The following is a 15,750-nucleotide window of genomic DNA, read 5'->3' on the forward strand; positions in this document are numbered from 1 at the left end:
TGCCTGGAGAATCATGATGCAGACAACTTTGGAGGTACCCAAAGAAACGGAACACAGAATCCCAATTACATGTAGGCCGCACACATGATAAACAACTGCAGGTTTGGGAATTGCTGGGCGAAGCTTCCTTTCGGCAGTTTGCTCAGAATATACTGCTGATGATTTCTGAGGTGCTCTATCCATCATTCACAATCGCGTTGCGGTAAAATGCTTGCGGAGTGGACAATATCTGTGAACTCTGCTCCCCAAGGAGGAAAGCTGATAACTGCTGGAGCCAAAGATATCATCACAGGCTTTATCAATATCTCATTTTCTCCCCATGAAACCGATAAGCATTCGAAGCCCTGAGCGTGGTGAGAATTAAGCAAGATTGGCCTCTTTCTGATTCTTTCCACAGGGTAGTGGGGATTTGAAATGGGAGAATGATGTGGTCCTATCTGTTGTGTGGAAAGATTACCTTGGCTTTGCTTGTGAGAAGCGATGGATAAGGGGCAGTGTTGTGGAAAAAGTTTGAGAAGAATATACAGAGGTCAGCAAAATAGCATAACAAACCCCTTCTGCTCATTGTCTTCGGTTATCAGCTCATGGCCTAACCTGTTGTGTCTATACCCCCATCACACCACTGGCATTGTTTGTAAAGCAAATCCCAGACATGATACCATGTCCTCCATAAACATTTCCATATCTGTGTTTCTTAAAGACTTGCAGAAAGCTGACTTCTGAACCAAAGCAGAGCTTGCCCTTGGAAGGCCACTACCTGATACTGTCTATTGCTGGAAAAAGAGCAGCTTGCATAAGCATTTTTATGCACAAAACTGAAGCTATAGAATACACCAGGGAAATTCTGCTCATTGCTTGGGAATTATGCATTAGATATGCTATGATCTGGTTCTACAGGCATTTATTGATTATTGACTCTTTGCCAGGAACTGTTTGGGGCATGAGGACATGGTCCTGGCCCCTGAGATACTCACCATCTAATGGAAGACACAGACCAAAAAACAAACAATACAACCAATGTCATGTGTGGTTTGTAATGGCAAAATGTATCCCATGCTGAATACTCCAGACTGGTGGAAAAATAATAATAAAACAAGAAGCAAGAACAGCAGCAGAATAGCCGGGGTTCACTGAGAACTTACTGTTCTCAGCACCCAAGACACAAAAACTACACATTAGAGAAGATGGTCATTGTTTGGAAATTAGAGAAAAGCTGCTGGAAAAGAGGATTTAGAGATATAGTTGGAAGGACCACAACCAGCTTGCACATGTTTTTATGGTTTAGAAATGGCAACTCCAGGCCGGGTGCGGTGGCTCAAGCCTGTAATCCCAGCACTTTGGGAGGCCAAGACGGGCGGATCACGAGGTCAGGAGATCGAGACCATCCTGGCTAACACGGTGAAACCCCCTCTCTACTAAAAAATACAAAAAACTAGCTGGGCGAGGTGGCGGCGCCTGTAGTCCCAGCTACTCGGGAGGCTGAGGCAGGAGAATGGTGTAAACCCAGGAGGCGGAGCTTGCAGTGAGCTGAGATCTGGCCACTGCACTCCAGCCTGGGCAACAGAGTGAGACTCCATCTCAAAACAAAAAAAGGCAACTCCAGAATTATTATTTTTTTTTTGACAGTGTCTAGCTCTGTCACCCAGGCTGGAGTGCAGTGACACGATCTCGACTCACTGCAACCTCTGCCTCCCAAGTTTGAGCGATTCTTTTGCCTCAGCCTCCTGAGTAGCTGGGACTACAGGCACATGCTGCCATACCCGGCTAATTTTTTTTTTTTTTTGTATTTTTGGTAGAGATGGGATTTCACCATGTTGGTCAGGCTGGCCTCAAACTCCTGACCTCAGGTGATCTGTCCACCTCGGCCTCCCAAAGTACTGGATTACAGGCGTGAGCCACTGCGCCCAGCCCAGAATTCTGACTGCGTGGTTCTGAATCCAAAAAAACTGTTCCTGAGTCTACTATTGCTTTACCATCATCAGCTCTCCACTTAGAAATCAGAGGATCCGTGGGGCACAGTGGCTCATGCCTGTAATCCCAGCACTTTGGGAGGCCAAGCAGGGTTAGCACTGCCACCATCGTGTTCACGCACAGCAAGAAGGCTCAGCTGATGGTGACTGCATGTGACATGGATCCCAGCAAGTCGTCTGTCTTCCTACCTGCCCTGGGTCGTAAGATGGGAGTTCCTGACTGCATTAATGAGGGGAAAGCAAGACTGGGGTACTGAGTCCACAGGAAGACCGGCCCCACTGTCCCTTTCACGCCGGTTAACCTGGGAGACGAAGGAGCTTTGGCTAAGCTGGTGGAAGCTACCAGGACCAATGAAATTAATAGATACAATGAGATCTGTAGTCACTGGGGAGGCAACATCCTGGGTCCAAAATTGCTGGCTTGCATTGCCTGAGCTGGAAAAGGCAAAAGCTAAAGACTTGCACCAAACTGGGTTAAATGTGCACTGCTGAGTTTTCTGTGCATAACAATAATAAAAAAATTCTCCTTTAAAAATCCCAACCAGCTGCCTCCTAAGAGCTAGGCACTGGAGTGCCCACTGGGAATACAATCGCGAGCAATTCTCTAAAAAAAAAAAAAAAAAATAGATACGGCCAGGTGCGGTGGCTCACACCTGTAATCTCAGCACTTTGGGAGGCCGAGGCAGGTGGATCACCTGAGGTCGGGAGTTCGAGATCAGCCGACCAACATGGTGAAACCCCATCTCTACTAACAATACAAAAAAATCAGTCGGGCGTAGTGGTGTGCACCTGTAATCCCAGCTACTCGGGAGGCTGAGGCAGGAGAATCACTTGAACCCAGGAGGTAGAGGCTGCAGTGAGCGGAGGTTGCGCCATTGCACTCCAGCCTGGGCAACAGAGCGAGGCTCCATCTCAAAAACAAACAAAAAATTAGATGCCAATCTGTGAGTGCTTCGCATAAAATATCCCTGGAAACACACAAATGTGAAAATTTACATTGTGAAACCAAAAGGCAGTTATGGGGGGAAGAAGAAAAGCAGCTGTGGTCTGAAAGGGGATAAGCAGCCTCTTGACCACCCTGGCCTCGTGGGGTCTGGCCCCCCGGAGAATCACAGTGTTTGTGATATCAAGTGACTCTGTGGAGCTGTGGGTCCACAGCCACAATGCACTCACGCTTCACTCACCGGCAGAGGTATGTGTGAAAGGGAATTTGCAGGTGACTATTGCTCTTGGTAGACCTACCTGACTTTTATTTTTTGCTTTGGAGGGTTTCCATTTACCTGTCACAAGGGATATATATGTGGCTCTAGGCCACCTTCACTCCTGACACCAAGTGCAAGTTTCAGGGACCTCAGGCCACCCCCAATTTACTAAGCAGAAGAACTTGTGGAACTCAGAAAAGCTGTTATGCTCACGGTTATAGTCTACTGCACTGGAAGGAAACAGATCAAAACCAGCTAATAGGGCTGGGTGCCGTGGCTCACGCCTGTAATCCCAGCACTTTGGAAGGCTAAGTCGGGTGGATCACTGAGGTCAGGAGTTCGAGACCAGCCTGGCCAACATGGTGACACCCTGTCTCTACTAAAAATACAAAAAATTAGCCGGGCGTGGTGGCGCATGCTTGTAATCCCAGCTACTCAGGAGGCTGAGGCAGGAGAATTGCTTGAACCCGGGAGGCGGAGGTTGTGGTGAGCCAAGATTGTACCACTGCACTCCAGCCTGGGCAACAAAAGCAAAACTCCGTCTCAAAAAAAAAAAAAAAAAAGAATCAGCTCAGAAGAATCCTAATGTCAAAGAGACACATTCACGGACAGCGTATTCTGGTCCCCTACACAGGAAATGCACAGATCTTGAACACATCGGCAGGAGCAGGCTTCTCTTGTCTCCTGGTAGCATCATTACCCCCAACTGTCTTCACGCTCATTCACCAAAAATTATTTATTTCATCAATTCATCAATTTTTGCTTGTCAAAAATTGGATATGACATTGGCATGCATCCATGGGGTGCTGATTAATAATAATAATACAGTTTAGTAAAATAATGGAAGGCCAGGCACAATGGCTCATCCCTGTAATCCTAGCACTTTGGGAGGCCAGGGTAGGCAGATCACGTCAGGTCAGGAGTGCAAGACTAGCCTAAGCAACTTGGTGAAACCCTGTCTCTACTAAAAATACAAACATTAGACAGGTGTGGTGGTACATGACTGTAATCCCAGCTACTTGGGAGGCTGAGGCAAAAAAAATCACTTCAATCTGGGAGGTGGAGGTTGCAATGGGCACAGATCGTGCCATTGCACTCCAGCCTGGGCAACAAGAATGAAACTCAGTCTCAAATAATAATAATAATAATAAATAAATACAAGATGGAATACTACACAGCTACGGAAAGCAACAAAGGAGTGCTTAAGTTCCAAAATGCCATGATCTCTAAAATACATTTTTGTAAAAAACCAAGATACAAAACGTGAATTTAATGTGCCAAATTGTATACCAAAGGGGGGAAATGTATAAGCACACCTCCTGTGTGTCCAAAGACACCTCTGTTTGGTTGCTTGTATCATTGGTTGCCTCCAGGGAAGGAAACCAGGTGACCACAAAACTGAGAAGAGAGTCTTCATGAAATCTCTTTCTGAACCTTTTAAATATATCACCTATTCAGAAAATGAATGGAACTGAATTTACAATAAAAATAGCACTACAACATAAAATAAAGCAGAAGGATCTGTTGTCCAGACGGACAGAGACAGGGAGAGGGAGTGAGGCCTGTGTCAGGCTGTGGATGCAATTGTTGCAATTGAGTTTTCTGGCGCCAGGCTCATGGGCGGAAGCCCCAGCTCCACAAGTTACTAGCTGTGTGCTCTGGGGAAAGTTACTTAACCTCTCTGGGCCTGGGCCACCTCTGTAAATTAAGGATCATAAAATTACCCTCTTCATGTGGTTGTTAGGCAAATTAATGAATATGGTGAAATGCTTGAATACAGGGTCTGGCCCAGAGTAGATTGTGCAATACCTGGTAATCATTTCTACGGCTACTTTTCTCCATCCCATGCTGCTAATGACATCTGTATGATTAGCAGTGCTCTGCGCTGAGCCCTGAGGATGCTGGGGAGGTAGTGATGCCCAAGGAGAAACTCTCCATCCCACAGCATAGGAATGGCCATACATCCTAGTAGGGTGAGGACTCCAGGCCAGGCCACCGCAGAGGAAGGTGCCAGCCCCAATTAGGAGGATGTCTACATGATGTGTTGCCTGAGAAGAGTACACCAGCCTGTCTATGCCAAAGCCTGGTTCTACTCCATTCTGGATACTGGACTTCAGATAAGAAGTCATTGAACTACCCTGTGCCTCGGTTTCCCCATCTGGAACAACGGCATATTGAGAGGGACGACCTCGGAGAGCTGTTGTAAAGATCAAGTGAGATGGTCCTGTGAAACTCTCAGCACTGGCAGCTATTATTATTGCTGCCGCTGTTGTTAAGGAGTGGGGCTTTGAGGAGTGGGTAAGGATAAGGTGGGTACAGATAAGCATGGGTGGTACACCCGAGAAGCAAAGTTTAGTGTTTGGGGAAAGCAGAAAAGGGCTCGGCGAGTCGGTGTAGTCATTTTCTAGAGCTGCCATCACAAAGCGCCACACACCAGGTGGCTTCAACAACAGAAATCAAATTTCTCATGGCCCTGGCGGCTGGAAGTCTGAGATCCACGCGTCAGCCGGATTGGCTTCTCCTGAGGCCTCTCTCTTTGGCTTGCAGATGCCATCTTCGCCCTGGGTGCTCACGTGGTCGTCCCTCTGTGCGTGTCTGTATCGCAGTCTCTTCCTGTAAAGACGCCAATCGTATTGCATGAGGCCTACCAGCCTATCAACCTCATTTTACCTGAATTACCTCTTCGAAGACCCTATTTCAAAATACAGTCATATTTCGAGGGACTGGGAGGTGAGGACTTCAATATATGCCTCTTGGGGGACACAGCTTCACCTGTAACAGTCCCAAGCCCAGGGGGTGGGCCGGGCAGTGGCAAGAGGAGGCTGGAGGGTTTGGTAAAGGCTAGATCTGGGGGTCTATTTTAGACCACAGTCAGCGGCCTGGCTTCCACCCTGAGTGTGGTAGGAACCCCCATGGGTCACAGGAGGGCAGGGTCACACTCTGTGTCCAGGCAAAATGGCTCTGGCTGCCTGTGGACCCAACTGGATGCCAGAGGAGGCTGTGTGGAAATCCAGGCAAAGGCTGGAGATGGTGGGTCAGTGGGGTAGACAGGTCTGGGAGAAGGAGAGAGAGTTTGCTCCCATGCCACAGGCCATGTGGAGATCCCGGCAAAGGCTGGAGACGGTGGGTCAGTGGAGTAGACAGGTCTGGGCAGAGGAGAGAGAATTTGCACCATGCCATAGGCCATGTGGAGATCCAGGCAAAGGCTGGAGACACGGCTGGGTCAGTGGGGTAAACAGGTCTGGGCAGAGGAGAAAAAGTTTGCACCATGCCATAGGCCATGTGGAGATCCAGGCAAAGGCTGGAGACGGTGGGTCAGTGGGGTAGACAGGTCTAGGCCGAGGAGAGAGAGTCTGCACCCATGCCATAGGCCATGTGGAGATCCAGGCAAAGGCTGGGTGGGTCAGTGGGGTAGACAGGTCTAGGCCGAGGAGAGAGAGTCTGCACCCATGCCATAGGCCATGTGGAGATCCAGGCAAAGGCTGGGTGGGTCAGTGGGGTAGACAGGTCTAGGCCGAGGAGAGAGAGTCTGCACCCATGCCATAGGCCATGTGGAGATCCAGGCAAAGGCTGGAGATGGTGGGTCAGTGGGGTAGACAGGTCTGGGCGGAGGAGAAAAAGTTTGCACCATGCCATCAACGCATGAGCATCTTGGCTTCCACCTCCTCCACTAGCAACAAAGCTAGTCAAAGAGCTCGCAAGCCTGCCTCTCCCCTCCAATCCCTTTCTTCCTCCATGGAGAAGGGACTGAGTCTGACGCCGTTTCTTTCTCAAGCTCTGCCCGTGATTTCTTTCCTGTTGTAGATTTTAGACTAACTCTGTGGCGCCCTCTACTGACCAGGTGCGTCTCATCCAGAACGCTGTCCAGCCCCGTGAGGTCCAGTTCCGCGGTCTCAGGCCATTGTGGCTACAGACGCTTGAAGAGGGGCTAGGGGGATTGAGGGGGGCTCCAAGGAAAAGCACACGCCGGATCTCAGAGACTTTGTTACCAAAAAGCACTGGAAAATATCCCGTTAACAGTGTTGTGCAATAGCTGCATGTTGATTACTTCACAGCATTTTGAATATATTGGGCTAAAAAAGATATAGTTTTTTTTTTTAGACGGAGTCTTGCTCTGTGCCCCCAGGCTGAAGTGCAATGGTGCAATCTCGGCTCACTGCAGCCTCTGCCTTCCTGGCTCCAGCGATTCTCCTGCCTTGAGCTCCTTGTATTTTTAGTAGAGATGGGGTTTCACCATGTTGGCCAGGCTGGTCTTGAACTCCTGACCTCAGGTGATCCTCCTGCCTTGGCCTCCCAAAGTGCTGGGATTACAGGTGTGAGCCACCGCACCCGGCCTCAGGTTAACTTTGGAATGCCCTTGGCTGAGGAAAGGGTCCATCAGTAGGTTGGGGGGCTTAGAAGTTTATTTTTTTGTTTGTTTACAATTTACAGAAATAACACTGGTTAGTGATTAGGTGTACATTGTGAGGACTCCACGATCTGTTTTTTTCTTGCCTGAATTCCTCTCTAGGTGGCTTATAGAGTCGCACTTTACAAACCATAAAATCTTGTTAAACAGGTTCTTTTATTAACGCTGTTATCAGGTGGCTGACTTCCCACCCATCTCTGGTATAGCATTGTGTGACGGAGAGCAGACCCCCTTAACTTCAGCATTTCTTTCTACTGAGTTGCTTTAGACAAAGCAACTTTCAAATTGCCAACTAAGGAATCCTTGAGGCCAGGCTCAGTGGTTCACGCCTATAATCCCATCACTTTGGGAAGCTGAGGCAGGCAGATTGCTTGAGCCCAGAAGTTTGAGGCCAGCCTGGGCAACACGAGACCGTCTCTACAAAAAGTAAAATAAAATTAGGCGGTGGTGGAGGTGCATGTCTGTGGTCCCAGCTACTTGGGAGGCTGAGCTGGGAGGATCAGTTGAGCCTGACAGGTCAAGGCTGCAGTGAGCCATGGTCATGCCACTGCACAACAGAGTGAGACCTGTGTCAAAACACACACACACACACACACACACACACACACACACACACCCCAAGAAACGTTTTCAGTATGCAGGAAGGAGTGAAACAAGAAAAGAATCCTTAAAACCCACTATGATTTGTAAGCCAAGATGTCCATGGGTTCAGGCCGAACTCGTGTAGACCCTCAGTGTATTGATTTATGAGTTTGCCTGCAATTCCTGACTCCTCGAAATGTGTAGAACCAAACTGGAACCCGACCACCTCAGGTGCGCCTCCTCAGGACCTCTGGAGACTGTGTAATCCCAGGCTTCGGTCACTCATCCTGGTTCACAATAAACCTCTTTAAACATTTGGCAGAATGTGGTGCTTACTGCCGACAATTGTCAAGCTATAGGTATGGGTGTTAGTGTCCCACTGGGGATCGTTTAAAGTGCAACTACCTATGGCAATAGCAAGCAGTTTCAAGAGATTCTCAAAGCCGGGAGGAGTGTGTGATTGCTGCGTCATTTTAATGCTTCTTGGGGCCCTGATCCTTTGAAAGCCCTTGCATTCCTCAGACAGAAGTTCTTTCCTTTCCTTAATCTCCAGCCCTGTCTCTACAGCTATATCCACTTCAATATCTATTATTATCTGTCTCCGTAAGTTGTCAACTCCAATGAGAACAAAGACTACATCTGTGTTGGATGCTGCCGCCTCGCACAAGGTCTGGCAAACAGGAGGCAATCAACAAATATTTGTTGGTATAATCAGTCAATCAAATGACTAATCTTCAGACAACAAAGGCTGTTTGTATCATCAGTGCTGGCGGCTGCCACAGAACAGAAACCTGTGATTTCCACACCTGTTGGCAAAGGCACACATGGCTGGTTTTTCTTCAGGGACATCATTTTAAATGTACACATTTTAAGTTTTAATATGCCCTAAGGATGCGCCCAACCTGAATCCCCGATGGGGTACAGCAGGCCTGCGTCCTCCGCCTGCTGGACTCCTCTCCCATTGCCCTGTGCTGGTCCTTAGCAGCCTTCGTTGGGGGTCTGAGATGCAGGCAGACTCTGCCTGTTGCCATGGAAACTGCATCCAAGAGATGGAGAGGAGGCCGAGAGGCACTCAGAGGATGGAACTTTCCAGGCTGCATGTGGGTTAGAATCCCAAGCTGCCATACAAATGAGTCCCCATAACTGTGTGTGTGTGTGTGTGTGAGAGAGAGAGAGAGTGTGAGGAGAGTGAATGAAAATACGGCCGGGCATGGTGAGTCACGCCTGTAATCTCAGCACTTTGGGAGGCCGAGGCAGGAGGATCACCTGAGGTCAGGAGTTCAAGACCAGCCTGGCCAACGTGATGAAAACCCGTCTCTACTAAAAATACAGGAATTAGCTGGGCATGGTGGTGGGGCCTGTAATCTCAGTTACTCGGGAGGCTGAGGCAGGATAATCTCTTGAACCTGGGAGGAAGAGGTTGCAGTGAGCCTAGATTACACCATTGCACCCCCAGCCTGGATGACAAGAGCAAAACTCTATCTCAAAAAAAAAATTTTTTTTAATAAAAAATAAAATGGTGGGGAGGGCAACTGACACTACGATATGCTTAGAATTATTCATGAAGGAATGCGTAACAGATGTGGCTTCCGGGAGGGGTGTCGGCTGCCTTGGGGTGAGGGCATGATGTTTAATTTTCATTACACAATGTTTCCCCCCAAAATTATTTCAGTCGCAGAGTGAAAATCACATCTTAAAATGTAATTTTGACTCTGCGAATGTGTCACCACTTCAAAATGAAGGAAATCAAATCCAAAACAATATGGGTTGCTTTACTTCTCTCCGCAGAACTTATCAAAGCCTGTCATCCTATTACATATGGGGGCTCCCCGGGTGTTTTGTGTGGCAGCCCCATCTAAGCCAACCCTATTAAAGAGTCACTGCAGGTGTTTTCTTCCTCAGTACTATCTCCTAGAACAATGCCAGCAGCTCGAAATAGATATAGCATTAATATATTCATAAAACTATCTATGTGAATCATCTATAGTGATCGAATTGATCTTTGTGCAAAAGTTAAATGGTTTAATGAACGAAGGAATAAAAGGGAGGACAGATATCATTTCTGTCACCGGTCGTTTCTGGCGAGCTGAGGTTTCTACCAGAGGCTGCAGAGACCCCACCCCACCCCGCATAGGCCTGTTTCCCTGCCCTGTTCCGTAAGGACCCCTGTCTGAGGATGCATTTTAACTGCATCAAAGTCGTGAGTGGACTACGAATGCGCCCGCCCCCCACCCCATTCCCACCTGGTTCCTGGGAGGCTCAGCCCCCTCAGAGATCTCACCTGGCGACAGCTGTTGCCATGGAAACCGCGGGGCAGCGGAGGGGCTGCGCCAGTGCGGGAGGGATACGGGGCCTGGACTTTTCTAGGCTCAGGGCTTAGCCTGTGCCTGCCTGCGGGTTCAGATCCCAGGCCTCACCGCGGGGGCTCCGTAAAGACTTGGGGGCTGGGTACGCAGAAGAGGGGCTGGGGGAGGCCTCTTCTCCTCCACCCTGAACCCTCCATGGGCCTAGGGGCTAACCCAGGCTGGGTCCAAGGCAGGGTTTGCCAAGGGGGCCCTAAGCCCCCGCCCTCACTGCAGAATCACCCGCAAGGCGGATTAAACACGGGGCTCCCGGGCAACACCTTAGAAAAACGTTTCTGGAGTCTTTACGTGTGTCCTCACGCCAGTCATTTCTCTCTTATTTTCTCCAAATAACTTGTCTGGGCCTGAAATCCTTTTTTTTTTTTTTTTTAATTCCTTTATCTGTGGTTCCCCATCCTTGCTGAGTGTTGGGGAGTTTCCTGAGCAGAGCTGTGTCGGTCTTCATGGCTGCACTCTCACTGCCTTCAACAGACCTTGGCACAGGCCGGGCCTCAGTGCACACGACCTGACTGCAGTGAATGAATGAATGGATTCCGGCGTTCCTGTGCTCTTTTTTTTTTTTTTTTTTTTTGAGATGGAGTCTTGCTCTGTCTCCCCTGCTGGAGTGCAGAGTCTCAATCTCGGCTCACTACAGCCTCCACCTCCTGGGTTCAAGCTGTTCTCCCACCTGTAGCTGGGATTACAGGCGCCTGCCACCATGCCTGGCTAATTTTTTTGTTTTTAGTAGAGATGGGGTTTCATCGTGTTGGCCAGGCTGGTCTCGAACTCCTGACCTCAAGTGATCCACCCGCCTCAGCCTCCGAAAGTGCTGGGATTGCAGATGTGAGCCACCGTGCTCTGTGTGGTGTTCTATCATAATTTCACAGGAGGAGGTTGGAATGGAGCCTATTTTCTGGTTTCTTTTGGCCACCAAGGGAGGTAAAATTAATCCTGACTCCTACCCACTTCTTCACCTTCCTCCCCGAAGGGAGGACTCAGGCTTCAGGTCAGGGATGGGGCACTCAGTGGAGATCTGGGTTCTCACCGTGGGAGTGCAGGTGCTGGGCACACGCTCGCCTCTCTTACACCGGTGACACGGCCTGGATTTGGGTCTGGGCTGGGCCACCCATTAGCAGTGCATCTCAGGGCCAGTCACTTAACCAACCCGTGCCTCAGTTTCCTCATCTGTAAAATGGGCATAACAATAATGTCCACCCTGTAGGGTCATTATGAGGACTGAGAGGGAAACACAGGTGAGCACACAACACGGAGCTCACACAGGATGGTTTTCAGTAAGAGGCAAAATACTTAGAGTTCATGGTTTTTCATTTCATCAACATATCTTCTTCATGTACATATACATTTCAATGATTCTAGATTGGGAGTGATTTTGTGCCCCAGGGGACATTTGGCAATGCCTGGAGGCATTTTTGGTTGTCACAATTGGGTGGGAGGCATTGACACTCGCATGTCATGGGTAGAAGCCAGGGTAGCTGCTCAACATCCCACAAATGCACAGCGCAGAGCCGTTACCAAGAGTCACCCAGCCCCACGTGCCAATAGTGCCGAGTTTGCGAATCCCTGGTATGTGTACATCACATTTATAACAGTCTAAAGCAGAGAGAAATAAAGAAATGTTATATGAGCCACACATATTTAAAGTTTTCTGGTATGTATGTTAATAAAGTAAAAAAGAAACAGGTAAAAATAATTTGAAGGCTGTATCTTGGCTGGGCGTGGTGGCTCATGACTGTAATCCCAGCACTTTGGGAGGCTGAGATGGGTGGATCAACCTGAGGTCAGGAGTTCAAGACCAGCCTAGTCAACATGGTGAAACCTTGTCTGTACTAAAAATACAAAAATTAGCTGGGCATAGTGGCGGGCACCTGTAATCCCAGCTACTCGGGAGGCTGAGGCAGGAGAATCACTTGAACTCAGGAGGCGAAGGTTGCAGAAAGCTGAGATCACGCCACTGCACTCCAGCCTGAGTGACAAAGCGAGACTCCATCTAAAAAAAAAAAAAAAAATCCACTTGTGGCTAGGTGCGGTGGCTCATGCCTATAATCCCAGCACTTTGGGAGGTTGAGGCAGGTGGATCATTTGAGGTTGAGTTCCAGACCAGCCTTACCAATATGGTAGTACCCATCTCTATTAAAAATTCAAAAATTAGCCAGCATGGCAGCATGCACCTGCAGTCCCAGCTGCTTGGGAGGCTGATACAGGAGAATTCCTCGAACCCAGGAGGCAGAGGTTGCAGTGAGTCGAGGCAACAGGGCAAGACTCGGTCTCAAAATAAATAAATAATAAAAATTAAAATTCACTTGTAACTGCTGCTAATCTGAGTGTGTAATCAGGGGAAGTCAAATCTGTGCTCTTAAGCTGTAATCCTCAAGCTTGGCCCAAATAAACTCTGAAATTAATTTTGCCTCATCTTCTTCCTTTTAGGTTGAAAGGATAGAGATAGGGATAGAGACACACACATGTGCATACGTATTTTACCATAATCTACTTGTACATAGATAGTATCATGCAGAACAAAATTTTCTGTAGTTTTGTCTTTTGACATCGGAAAGCACAGCTCTAAAAACTACTAAGAAAAAAATATATCAGGGTAAAAAGAAAAAGAGTGGCAGATTGTGACAGTGAATGGAATACTTTGCACAAAATATTTTCTTTCTGGACGTCCAGGTCGTAGCCAGGAATTGACATTTCGACAAGCCCCCGTCTGAACCAGGTGACCACCTTGGTGGTAGACCCCAGGCAGGCAGGCAGGGAGTCCTGGGATCCTCCCAACAGCCCTGCTAGCTAGGGATGGTGATCATACCCACTGCAGAAGAGTGGACCGAGACGTCAGAGGGGAAAGCAATGACCAAAGATCAGATTGTGCCTCTCCATCTCTTCCCAAATAATAAATACAGGTGTTTATTGAACGCCTGCTCTGTGCCCACACAGGGCTTTCACATCCACTCATCTTGTGCTCAAGGGCATGGAAAATTCCAGCCTGCAAGCCTTGCTTGCCCCGTCCCGTCCCCCACACTGCAGTGGTTTCCATAGCAACAGTCTTGGTCGCAAACATCCCTTGAGCCCCCTGAAAGGAAGGAGGAGTAGTTGATGTTGGAATAGGCTGGGCTGAGGGTGGTGGGACGAGGGGAAGGATTGAATTCTGCGATTCCCACCCCACCCCGTGTTCCCAGTTCACTCAAGCCTTTAGGGTTCATTCAAGGTCTCCTCGAATGGGGTTTTCGTAGAAGAACAAAAAAGGACCTGGGCATGCAAGCAGCTGCTGGCTCAAAAAAAAAAAAAAAAAAAAAAAAAAACAAATAGAAATCCCGGGTTCTCCATGGAGCAGCTGCCACAGACGCCTGTGACTCCCCCAGCACCTATGCCCACCTTTCAGCCGCTCCTCATTCCTCCTTCAACACAAGTTGACAGAGAGCGTGTTATGTGCCAGTGACGATGTTAGGTGCTTGAGCACAATTTCAAAAACCTGCTATGACAAATAAAAACTGGTCTGTAAAAGACTCAAGTATCTCCCCCCTCAAAAAAACACAAATGCATGGGGCCCTCTTATTCTCACTTCAAAAGACGTGGGCCCCCTGTTTTCTGGCACCTGGGAACCCCAAACACCTGGAGGAACTAGGAGGAAATGAACGAAACCGAAGACTCAACCATCACCCAGGACCCAGTTTACATTACTTCTGAGATCGGCGGAGTGGGGGAAAGTGGCCGGTGGAGACTATTAGGGGAGACGCATTCAGAAATGAACTGCTGTCGATTGCAAGACGCCGCGATGATTCATCCCAACTCAAAAATCTCAGGACAGGTGCTTCCCAGTTGAATGTTTGATGGCTGGAGAGATTCTCAATAATTGCGCACGGCAGAAAAACAAGCAGATGGTCTGTGGAATGCGCAGCTTGAGCTAATGTTTGTTTCTTTTTTCTCTTCCATGAAACCGCATAGACTGTCAATGTTTTCTTCTAATGATTATGGGCCTTTTCACAGATTACTTTTTTCCAAAAGCATGCCCATCCTGGCTCTAAAATATCACGGTCCTCCATAGATGGTGGCAGTTTAGAGGGAAGAGTTTGTGCAGAAGGCCATGGAGAATAAACTTAAGGTGTTTGTCTTCAGAGAGAGTTTATGTCATAACTCCTAGCAGAATGAATACAGGCTGAAGAATTAAAAAAGAATGACAAAAACCCACACAGATAGGTGTTCTGAAATACAGGCCAGGTGCAGTGGTTCACACCTGTAATCTATGTATTTTGGGTGGCCCAGATGGGTGGATCACCTGAGCTCAGGAGTTGGAGACTAGCCTAGCCAACATGGTGAAACCTGTCTCTACCAAAAAGTACAAAAAAAAAAAAAAAATTAGCCAAGCATCGTTGTGTGTGCCGGTAATCCCAGTTACTCAGGAGGCTGAGGCAGGAGAATCACTTGAACCTGGGAGGCAGAGGTTGCAGTGAGCAGAGATCATGCCACTGCACTCCAGCCTGGGCAACAGAGCGAGGACTCTGTCTCAAAAAAAAAAAAAAGAAAAAGAAAAAGAAAAAAAAAGACAACAACAAAGAAAGAAAAAAAAAAGGGAGGGAGGGAGGGAGGAAAGGAAGGAAGGAAGGAAAAGAAAGAAAGAGAGAGAGAGAAAGAAAGAAAGAGAGAAAGAAAGGAAGGAAGGAAGGAAGGAAGGAAGGAAGGAAGGAAGGAAGGAAGGAAGGAAGGAAGGAAGGAAGGAAGGAAGGAAGGAAGGAAGATTGTTAGGGAAACAGGAGCACAGGAGAGCCAGAGTGACACCATTTTAAAATCAACTCCACCTTAAAACTAGCAAGGTACCTTCCTTGCCAGTCATGCGCCACAGTCCTCAGATGTTTACAGCTGATGGAGCAGTTAGCAGCTTAATAACACCTGCAAGACAAACGTCTACCACAACAAAATGTCCAGATGTCCTGATATCACATAACAGTATTTGCTTTTAAGATGATTAAATGGTGAGACCTGGGCTTTAAAAAAAAAAGATGATTATAGTTATGTTTTGATGCACTTTCACACTAAAATGCCAAGGATAGCTTTCTTTCCATCAGCAAAGTATTTAATAAAACATTTTGTCCCGCTGTCAGCCCACCCGCATGCAGACATAGCTCAGCCTTTAGACAAGGCTCCTACGTGAGAGTTTAAAACCAAGACGGCGAGTTCCTTCTCTTGTTTTCTGAGGATGCCCTGCCCTGTAACTGAGCAGCTTTCAATAAACA

Source organism: Macaca mulatta, chromosome 19, assembly GCF_049350105.2.
Source record: "Macaca mulatta isolate MMU2019108-1 chromosome 19, T2T-MMU8v2.0, whole genome shotgun sequence".
NCBI classification, from domain to species: Eukaryota; Metazoa; Chordata; class Mammalia; order Primates; family Cercopithecidae; genus Macaca; species Macaca mulatta.